The 11208-nt window shown below is 41.3% G+C and overlaps 1 long non-coding RNA gene across 1 annotated transcript; it reads left to right on the top strand.

The window, feature by feature from the left end:
- The first annotated feature begins 1664 nt into the window (after positions 1–1664).
- LOC104098669 (uncharacterized) lies at positions 1665–2794 on the top strand. The gene is made up of 2 exons (XR_686805.2): positions 1665–1713; positions 2364–2794. It is a non-coding gene; the product is annotated as an uncharacterized lncRNA (long non-coding RNA).
- The last annotated feature ends 8414 nt before the right edge of the window (positions 2795–11208 follow it).

Genomic DNA, 11208 nt, shown 5'->3' with positions numbered 1-11208 from the left:
TCCTATAAGGTTAAAATCATTAGAAGAAGAATAAAATAACCCAAAGTCAACCGTACCTTTCAGTTCTGCATCTGAGGATGATGAAGAAGAAGAATAAGAGAACGATGGGTCTGCTCTGGCGGCCCGAACAAAGAAGACCACCGACGTTCCACAGGCAGCTAGATCGATGGTGGTTCATAAGGCTCCGCCTCGAACTAAGAATATATCGGAGAGAAATTTGGGCAGAGTCCCCGAGCTGCTGGAGATCAAAGATGTTTTCCATCGAAGCCGACGGATGGGGGATATGCCTGAAGGGGCTCTTCCCGAATATTTTCGAACCGAAGAGAATGTCCTAGATGACTTATTTGGGGCAGTAGCAATCGAAGGCTCGCCCACCTTCCCTGCTTTTTTCGCAGGGGCGATTCGGGAAGCCCAAGCTTTGGGGGCCCTCGAATTAGATAGGCCTCATGATGGAGAGGATCCTTTTCGTAACCTGTTCATCAACGTCGAAGACACTGCCGGTACAAGTGACGCATCAGATCTTTTTCACGGAGTACATCAGGCTTTGAATCAGGTAGGCCTTAAATCATATGGAGTTACCTTTAAGTTTGCTTTTCTTTTCTGACTTCGGTTCTTTTTCCTTTGCAGGCCACGATAGTTCATCGAGAATCATGTTCTCAGCCCTTAGAGTTTGAAGTTTTACCTTCCTCACCATGTCAACTCCTTCCTTTGAGGTGGTAGCATCTGCCACCTTCTCAAACATGGCATCATCCAGACATTGGTGGATGCGCGTGAGAGCTTGTTGATCCTTCTTTCTTGTCTTTGCCAAGACATCTTTTTTATTTTGAGGTAGAGTTTTCTCATTATCAGGTTTTGCATACCCTCAATCTACGATTTTCCATACATCCTAAGAGCCAAGAATGGCTTTCAGACGTAGACACCATTAACATAATTATCTTTTATGAGACGGGGGTACAGAAAAGATAGCGGACCATTATTCGCCATGGCTCTGATATCACATTGTTGGGAAAAAAATAATATTCCCGTCCAGGAATAATATCCATGGCAAATAGTAATAATACAAGAGAGTAACAACGACACTAAATCTTTTAACAGGGTAAAATACAATACCCGAACGGAGCAATATTACCACTATAATATTACAACTTAGTAGTGCCAATAGACTACTACAACTTCCAAAGAAATAATACTCCTTATTTTAAACAGCTCACTATGATATTACTAACACTCATTATTTATCTCACAAACAACAATCTGTAGCTTTCTGTTTCTCTCGTCATTGATGTACCTGAAATGAAGAACGAAGGCTTCTATTTATAGCCAAAGTTGCCGTCCCTTGTAACCAATCAAATTTGGTTTTACAAAAATCAGATTTGCCTTTTTCGAAATCAGATTTGGCTTTGCAAAATCAGACTTGTCGTTGCACAACTTGTTTCAGCCATCCTTTTTTCTTTTTCTTTTATTTATTTTAAATGGGTCCCATATTTATGGATTTTTTTGTACACCCCTAATTGCAATGAACTATGATTATTGCAAGAATGCAACGAACACATACAAATTTTTTTGAAACTCCCAAGTTAGTAAATGCATTTAGATCATCCGTTACAAAGTCAAATCTTTTTATTAACCATTTTATCTTACATAAAATTTATTAAGCTTTATCAATCAGAACAAAACTGTTGGGCAGACATAGCTTAAGACTGTCAAAATTACGTAAGCAAACTTAATTCCATCAATTTCTTGAAAGTGTTCGTTGTTGCTATATTTATTTATTGAGTTCTTGCATTTCATACATCAAATCTATTCAGGTTTTTTGTATGATCTTAACATAATCCATATGATGAGGGATAAAATGAAATTCAATTTTAAAAAAAAAAAGGAAAAAGGAGGAATTGGAAGGGAAAGGAAACAAATTTCTTCCTCGGGTTTATCGATGCAAAATGCAAAGAACTCTTACTAATCAGTTCCTTTTTTTATTTCATCTATATGGCCATAAATGTATTTATTCAGTTTTATGACATAAATCCCCGAAAATTACAAACATCTGTAATATTCTATTATAGATTTTCTGAGTATAAATAAGTATGAGGTATAATATGTATCAATAATGTTAATCATCGAAAATTATTGTTCTCAATAAGCTGGGTTTTAAATTTAGAAGCCATACTTACATTTCGTCACATTATTATTACGATTACCTATTGTTTGAGTTGGGGAAATTTGGGCAAGTGGATTTTGAATTCACAAGTTAATTACCAAAAATTGATTTATTTTTGAAAGGATGTGTTGCTTATTAATTTATATTTTGAAAAAGATGGTCACCAAGAATTTTTGTCGATATTAACAAAAGTATTATCTTGCAGGAAATATATATCAAGAAAAAAATGTGTCGTAACCAAATTATAACGGTGTTGCAAATTTGCATATTTGTCTTAGTTTTATTTTCCGAGACATTGGTAAACTGTAGAACTCTTGAAGAAACGAAGCTCCTTTGCTATTTGCAATGCATGGAAGACTATACAACTTATGGTTGGGACATATATAAGGATCATAGCATAGAACAAGTTGAAGAAAAATGCAAAAGGGGTGAAAGCTATAGGCCATGTGAAATTGAGGGAGAAGTGGTTGTAGTTCATTAAAATATTATTTTCTTATATGATTATTTCTCATGAGATTGTAAGAAAATAACACACAATCTTTATAATGTTATTTCCTTCTAATCAAATTTTCAGTGGGCATAGGAGATTATTGTCTCTGGATTGATCAATACTACATTATCCAAAATTACAAAATAGACCGTTACTCCAATCTCTCTTATTAGATTAATAACTTATTGTTTACCCGAAAAACGGATAGAGTTGAATTTGTACGTAGTTTTAAGGATATGTGGCGCAACATAATACAAATTGTAAGGATAAATAGAAATATCAAGTATGGATTGCAAAGAATGCAAAATAAATAAGGTTGTAAAGAAGATAAATTATAGGACTAAACAAGTGAAATCAATTTAAGAAGTTTGGAAGAACAACTCTTCACTATGGAAGAATATGGTGTTTTGATTACAATGTAAGCATAAAAACTTGCCCTCACCGAAATGATAACTATCCCCTTTATAGTAGAGGGATCTTACTTTAGATATAAAAAATACGTAGCGGGGAGACCCATGATAAATCAGCTTTTTCACAATTCCTTCCAATATTCTCTCCTCTAGTGGGATTGCAACGACTCTTGTCTATAAGCTCGATATTGACTCAAGTTTTTGGTCTTGAAGCGAGCTCTCGATCTTGGCTTGAGCTCGATTCTGACTCGGACCCTTGAATTGATTCAGGGTCGATATTGGTCGGTCTCTCGATCATAAACTTGACAACTTTACTTTGCATCATAGCTCGATTTGGGTCCGAGCTTGATCATAATATCGAGCTCGACATTGATCGGCCCGGCCCCTCGGACCCGAAGCTTGTTTGTACCATCTTCGGAACCCATCTCGAAGTCTTACTTCGATCGATTATATCTCAAACTTGATCAATCGTACGAAGGCCAAAATCTATTTCAACCGTATATAGATAGTCCCCTCGTTTCTCAAGAAGAATGTGGTGAGGAACGATATGATTTTTCAATGGCTCGATCGGATTATAAGCTGACGTTTACATTGGGCTCGACCATGACGCCCTTGATAGCTGTCTTGTCGATTTAGTCTTTCAAGGTATTTAATGCATATTAGACGGTGATCGGCCACCGCTGATACTGAACCGTCATTTGCTTAAACTTATAAATAATCCTTTCTTTTATCATTTATCACTTTTACATCTTTAATCTTCCAAATTTCCCAATTTCTTTTTCGTATTTTATGAGTTTATTCGCACGTCTATGATTCGCCTTTGCAAAATTCTTCTTCTGAATTAGCAAATCTTTGTCACCTTCTTTAAATATAAAATGGTGAAGACATCCAAAACCGCCACCCAAAAAGAAAAAGCTTCTTCTTCCCAATCCACTGCCAATAAAACACCGGTGGATCCTTGTCCTGAGGAGTGCGTTCCGGCGGTGTGTGTTCTTACCTCCGATTTCAAACTTGATAAGGGTTCGCCGGTCCCTGGCCTATGTGAGACCGTATCGAGATATATTTGTTCGATAACTCGGGAACACATCGAGCGGATAAAGAGAGATTGTAACTGGGAGAACAAAGAGCTGGTAGTGCCGTCTCCTGAAGAGGATATTACTACTCACGTAAGAGGGTTTTTAAGAGACGCTTACTTACCCGTTCACGTTAGGTCCCCTCGACCCTGTTATCATAGATTTTTGCCGTAAATACTTAATAAACCTAGGCCTGATACATCCTTCCTTTTGGTGGATCATTATTCTGATCCGATATTTTGTGAATAAATCGAGGGGATGCCTTTCACCCTCGATCATCTTGTCCGATTATACCGTCCTCGCCTTTTTCGAGGAGGGTTAATAAAAATCCAACGTCGAGCTACCAAGGCTTTGTTCTCGAGTATAGACGAGGATAAGGATCGAGGCTGGATGGGCCGGTTCATTCGAGTGAGGACTTTGGACTTGATCCCAACCGAAAAGATGCCTTTTCTCGAGGAGTGCAACATGAAGCGTAAGTGTAATTCCGATGTTATCTCCTATTATGTTGTTCTTTCATTTCTTTTCTCACCAATATTCCCCTTTTGTGATGCAGAGGTTCCCTGGATGCCCAGCACAGTGCCTAATCTCAAGAACTAGGTACGTGATCTGGTTTCAACCTCCTCATATGCCGAGCGCTCATGGCGCGACTTGTCAAAGGGCCGATGGGAGGCCAAAAATCACGGTGAGCACTTCTCTCGTATCTTTTGGTAATTCGAATAAGATACTTTTCACATACTTCAGTAAGATTTTTTGTATGCAGGTGTGGGCAAGGATGCGGTTTTGAGGCCCTCGTCTGCCGAGGAAGAGGCTTCAGCCTCTCTTCCAAAGCCGGTGAAAGATAATAAGAGGAAAAGAGCCCCCATCCTCGAAGATCAAAAATCGAAGAAAAGGTCGGCTCGTAAGCCGAACAAGAATGCCATCCTTTGACCGTAGAATCAGTTCTGCATCTGAGGGATAAAGAAGAAGAAGAAGAAGAATAAGAGAACGATGGGTCTGCTCTGGCGGCTCGAACAAAGAAGACCACCGACGTTCCACATGCAGCTGGATCGATGGTAGTTCATAAGGCTCCGCCTCGAACTGAGGATATATCGGAGAGAGATTCGGGCAGAGTCCCAGAGCTGCTGGAGATCGAAGATGTTTCCCATCGAAGCCGAAGGATGGGGGATATGTCTGAAGGGGCTCTTCCCGAATCTTTTCGAACCGAAGAGAATGCCCCAGATGACTCATTTGGGGCAGTAGCAATCGAAGGCTCGCCCACCTTCCCTGCTTTTTTCCGCAGGGGCAATTCGGGAAGCCCAAGATTTGGGGGCCCTCGAATTAGATAGGCCTCATGATGTAGAGGATCCTTTTCGTGACCTGTTCATCAGCGTCGAAGACACTGCCGGTACAAGTGACGCATCAAATCTTTTTCACGGAGTACATCAGGCTTTGAATTAGGTAGACCTTAAATCATATGGAGTTACATTTAAGTTTTCTTTTCTTTTCTGACTTCGGTTCTTTTTCCTTTGCTGGCCACGACAGTTCATCGAGAATCATGTTCTCGGTCCCGAACCAAACTGCGTCGATACGAGGCCGAGCTTCATCGGGTTATGGAGGAGAGGAACTCCTTAAAGCTCCTTTTGGGCAATAGGGGAGAGGAGATAAAAGACCTCCGAGCTGAGTTGGCCAGGGCTCACCAAGATCAGATCGATTTCTCCGAGCAGGTAATAATGATTTTAAAAGTCTATGGGCTTGATACCGAAACGATGGCTAATCTTTCGGTCTCACAGCTGCAGCAGAAAATCGAGATGATCGGAAAACTCCGTGAAGAAGTCGATGTGATAAGAGCGGAGTATTTGAAGTGGAAAGAGGGAATGGACCACTTTGCTGCTATGAAAGAAACTGCTCGAGCCCAATTGTCATCGGCCGAAAACCAACTTCAAAAAATGAAGGAGAAAAGCTCGGTCCAAGAAAGAAGGATAGAGGAGCTTGAGGCTCGGTTGGCCTCTGTACTTGCCAAGGCCAAATCTGACGCTGAAAAGGCAATGGCCGATGCGGATGCACTCGTGGCCGTCTATCGGGCCGATACTGAAGATGCCCAGGTCCAAGCAAGAGAGGCAGCCAAGACCGCCGATACTCGAGAACATTGGGTCGTTGAACTTGCTAAGTGCCGATCTCGGAGGGAGACCCTCGAGGAAGCCGATGCTGAAGCCTTGGTTTCCAATGACGATGATGATGACAATGATGATGATGACGGGAGTAAGAGCTGTTCTGAGAATGGGGGGAGCCCGATAGAGAAGAGACCGCTCCTGGGGATGATCAGGAAGCTTAGTCCTTAATTTTTACGTTGTAATCAATCATGTAAACAATTTTGTATATATAAAAATATCCTCTTTTTTGCCGACTTGCTCCTGTTTTGTTTCCTGTCTTGTGAAGACTTTATCCACGCCTTATGAATATTTTCACAAGGATATAAGCAACTTGAAACTTGAAATAAGGTAGCCCGTATGTTTAGTGGTCAAGGTGAGAGATTTTCTGAACATAGGCTTACTCAAATTTGAAGTGATGTAGCCCTTAGACTTATTAGTTGAGTCAGTGATTCGAGCTCGAAGAAATATAGCCCTTGGGCGTAATAGTTGAGTGAGTGCTTGCTCGAACTCGAAATAAAAGTAGCTCGTAGGCTTAGTAGTCGAGTGAATGATTCGAACTCGAAATAATGTAGCATGTAGGCATAATGGTCAAGTGAGTGCTTGCTCAAACTCAAAATAAAAATAGCCCGTAGGCTTAGAAGTTGAGTGAATGATTCGAACTCGAAATAATGTAGCTCGTAGGCGTAATGGTCGAGTGAGTGCTTGCTCGAACTCAAAATAAAAGTAGCACGTAGGCTTAGTAGTCGAGTGAATGATTCGAACTCGAAATAATGTAGCCCGTGGGCGTAGTGGTCGAGTGAGTGCTTGCTCGAACTCGAAATAATGTAGCTCGTAGGTGTAATGGTCGAGTGAGTGCTTGCTTGAACTCGAAATAAAAGTAGCCCGTAGGCGTAATGGTCGAGCGAGTGCTTACTTGGACTCGAAGATTTATCTTAATTCTGTTTGCATAATAAATCTCAAAATAGAGGAACTTTTCTTGGATATAAGATATTGGTATAGAGGAGAACTTTCTTTGCAAGTCATTATACATGCGTTCATGTTTTGCGTCAGGGCTCGGGCCAACTACATGAGCATGGTTTGTTTTGACCATTTGGCTCTTACAACTTTTCTTATTAGAACCCCGTTGTTGTGAAATAACTTTCTTGCATCAGAACTTGATATATTTGAGGTCCTAATACCCCCCAGTATTCGAGGTCGATTATAAAGAGGCCTCAGATACTGTCGTATTGTTTCCAACTACAACATGATCATTGGTTGCCTCATTAAAAACCTTGCCAAAAAACCCATTTGGGATAAAACCGGTCTAAGGAAAAAATAGTGCAACGCGTGCTTTCAGACCTAAGGCTTCATATTGAAGGATCCATCTTAGCTCCTGACCGGACTTCTGCAGGGGTTAGTTTTGAAATGTAAATAAATATGGGAGGGTCCTACCTTAGCAGTAGTATCGTTTTAGATGTGACACATTCTAATTGCTTGATAGTTTTTTGTCGTCTATAATGCCGAGCTTGTATGATCCCTTTCCGATGTTTTCAAGAACCTGATATGGTCCTTCCCAGTTCGGTCCTAGTCTTCCTTTGTTTGGATTTCGGGTATTGGGGGTGACTTTCCTTAGCACTAAGTCCCCGGGGTTAAAATGGCAGAGCTTGGTTCTTTGATTATAGTATCTTTCGATTCGTTGCCTTTGGGTGGCCAATTAGACGAGAGCAACTTCTCGTTTTTCGTCCGATAATTCGAGGCTAGTGTTCATAGCCTCGTTATTTGATTCTTCTGTTGTATATCAAAATCTGGCACTGGGTTCACCGACTTCGACTGGTATCAAGGCTTCGGAGCCATATACTAAGGAGAACGGGGTTGCCCCCGTATTAGATTTTGATATTGTTCGATATGCCCAAAGGACTTCGGGTAGGATTTCTCTCCATTTTCCTTTAGTGTCGTTCAACCTCTTCTTTATGTTTTGAATGATAGTTTTGTTCGTTGATTCAGCCTGTCCGTTCCCACTGGGGTGATACGGTGTTGATAATATCCTTCTTATTTTGTGGTCTTCGAAGAATTTCGTCACTTTGCTGCCGACAAATTATTTCCCATTGTCACACACTATTTCGGCGGGTATCCTGAATCGACACATGATATGATCCCAGATAAAGTCTATAACCTCTTTCTCTCTTACTTTCTCGAATGCTTGTGCTTCAACCCATTTAGAGAAATAGTCAGTCATAAATAAAATGAATTTAGCTTTACCTGGGGTCGATGGCAGAGGGCCGACGATATCCATACTCTATTTCATAAATGGCTATGGGGATAGGGCTGAGTGAAGTTGCTCTCCGGGTTGATGGATCATTGGTGCAAACCTTTGACATTTGTCATATTTTCGAACAAACTCCTTTGCATCTTTGCCCTTATTGATCCAATAATACCCTACACTGATTATTTTTCGGACTAATGAATCGGCACCGGAATGATTCCCAGAAGTGCCCTCGTGCACCTCACGTAGGATGTAATCGGTATCTCCTGGGCCTAAGCATACTGCCAATGGTCCATCAAATGTCCTTTGGTATAGCGTTCCATCTAAAGCTAACGTGAATCGAGCAGCTTTGGTTCGTAGGGCCCTTTAATCTTTAGGGTCCGATGGGAGCTTCCCATTCTTTAAGTATTCAATATACTTATTTCTCCAATCCCAGGGTAAGATCGTAAAATTTATATAGGCATGACCTTCTTCGATCACGGATCTTGAAAGTTGAACGACAGTCCCCGAACTCAACTCACCTTCCTCGACCGATGATCCCAAATTCGCAAGTGCATCAGCATCACTGTTTTGCTCTCGTGGAACATGCTGTAAAGTCCATTGTTAGAAATGGTGCAAAGTGACATGTAGTTTGTCCAAATATCTTTGCATTCTATCTTCTCGAACTTCGAAGGTTTTGTTTACTTGATTTGCCACCAGTAAAGAGTCACACTTGGCTTCAATGACTTCTGCTCCCAAGCTTTTAGCTAGCTCGAGACCTGCAATCATGGCCTCATACTCGACCTCATTGTTAGTCAACCTGGTAGTTTTGATAGATTGCCTAATAGTGTTACCCGTGGGTGGCTTTAAAACTATGCCTAGCTCGGACCCCTTCACGTTCGAAGCCCCGTCCGTAAAAAGGGTCCATACCCCGATGACGTACCCGATTTCAACAAGAGTTCTTTTTCGACTTCGGGTACGAGCGTTGGCGTGCAATCGGCCACGAAGTCTGCTAAAATTTGAGATTTGATAGCCGTACGGGTTTGATATTCGATATCATACCCACTGAGTTCGACGGCCCATTTGGCCAATCGGCCTGATAGTTCGGGCTTGTACAAAATATTACAAAGCGGGTAAGTGGTTAATACGCATATGAGGTGACATTGAAAGTACGGTCTTAAATTTTAAAGGCGCTTATCAGTGCAAGTGCTAATTTTTTTAGGTGCGGATATCTAGTTTCTACTTCTCCTAAGGTCCGACTTAAATAATAAACGGGAAATTGTGTACCTTGCTCTTCTCGAACTAGGACATCGCTTACTGCGATTTCCGATACTGCCAAGTACAATCAAAGTTTTTCATCTGTTTTTGGAGTATGAAGTAGTGGTGGGCTCGATAGATATCCTTTTAGTTCCTCTAATGCATGTTGGCATTCCAGGGTCCAAGCGAAATCGTTCTTCTTTTTGAGTAAAGAGAAATATTTGTGACTCTGATCTGACGACCTCGAAATGAATCAGCCTAAGGCTGCTATCCGTCCCATTAGCCTCTGTACAGCTTTCACACTATCCACGATGGTGATCTCTCTGATGGCCTTGATTTTATCGAGGTTAATATCGATTCCCCTATTTGACACCATGAAGCCGAGGAACTTGCCCGAACAGACCCCGAAAGCACATTTTTCGGGGTTGAGTTTCATGTTGTATTTCCTCAAAATCTCGAACGTTTCCTGCAAATGGTTCAAATGGTCCTCTGCGCGCAGGGACTTAACTAGCATGTCATCAATATAAACTTCCATTGATTTACCTATTTGTTCTTCAAACATTTCATTTACTAGGTGTTGGTAAGTAGCTCCTCATATTTTAGCCCGAAGGGCATCACATTATAACAATATGTTCCATATTTGGTGACAAATGAAGTCTTTTCTTGGTCCTCCGAGTTCATCTGGATTTGATTATATCCTGAATAGGCATCGAGAAAAGTGAGGATCTCGGGGCCGGCCGTAGTATCGATCATGCGATCGATGTTGGGCAGGGAAAAGGAATCTTTGGGGCATGCTTTGTTCAAATCCTTATAATCCACACACATTCTAAGTTTGTTCCCTTTTTTAGGAACTACAACTACATTGGCTAACCATTCGGGATATTTTACCTCCTGAATGGACACTATCTTGAAAAGTTTGGTTACCTCGTCCTTTATGAATGCGTGCTTTACCTCGGACTAGGGTCTTCTCTTTTGCTTCACCGATATGAACCTAGGGTCCAAGCTTAGTCGATGTGTCGTTATGTCCGGTGGGATCCCTGTTATATCTAAATGGGACTAGGCAAAGCAATTAATGTTATCGATAAGAAATTGGATAAGTTTCTTCCTGAGTTCGGGGCTCAACCCCGTTCCTATGTATACCTTCCGTTCGGGCCTGTGCTCGATTAGTGTGACTTGCTCCAGTTCCTCAATCGTTGATTTGGTAGCGTCGGAATCATCTGGCATCATGAAGGATCGAGGGATCCTTTGATCATCATCTTTTTCGATCTTCTGGTTATCTGATTGGGTCAAAGCTGATGTATATGATTGCTATTTGGTATCTCGTTCCCCTTCTGAGCCCGATCCTTTTACTGGCAAAAGCGAGGATATCGGTTTCGCTTCCTCGATGGCGAACATTTCTCTTGCGGCTGGTTGTTCTCCGTACACTATTTTGATTTCTCTCAATGTCGGGAATTTAAGGACCTGGTGTAG

The sequence above is a fragment of the Nicotiana tomentosiformis genome, chromosome 12 (assembly GCF_000390325.3).
Source record: "Nicotiana tomentosiformis chromosome 12, ASM39032v3, whole genome shotgun sequence".
Classification (NCBI taxonomy): domain Eukaryota; kingdom Viridiplantae; phylum Streptophyta; class Magnoliopsida; order Solanales; family Solanaceae; genus Nicotiana; species Nicotiana tomentosiformis.
The sequence above is the reverse complement of the archived record's forward strand: the minus strand, read 5'-3'. Positions and strand labels throughout refer to the sequence as shown.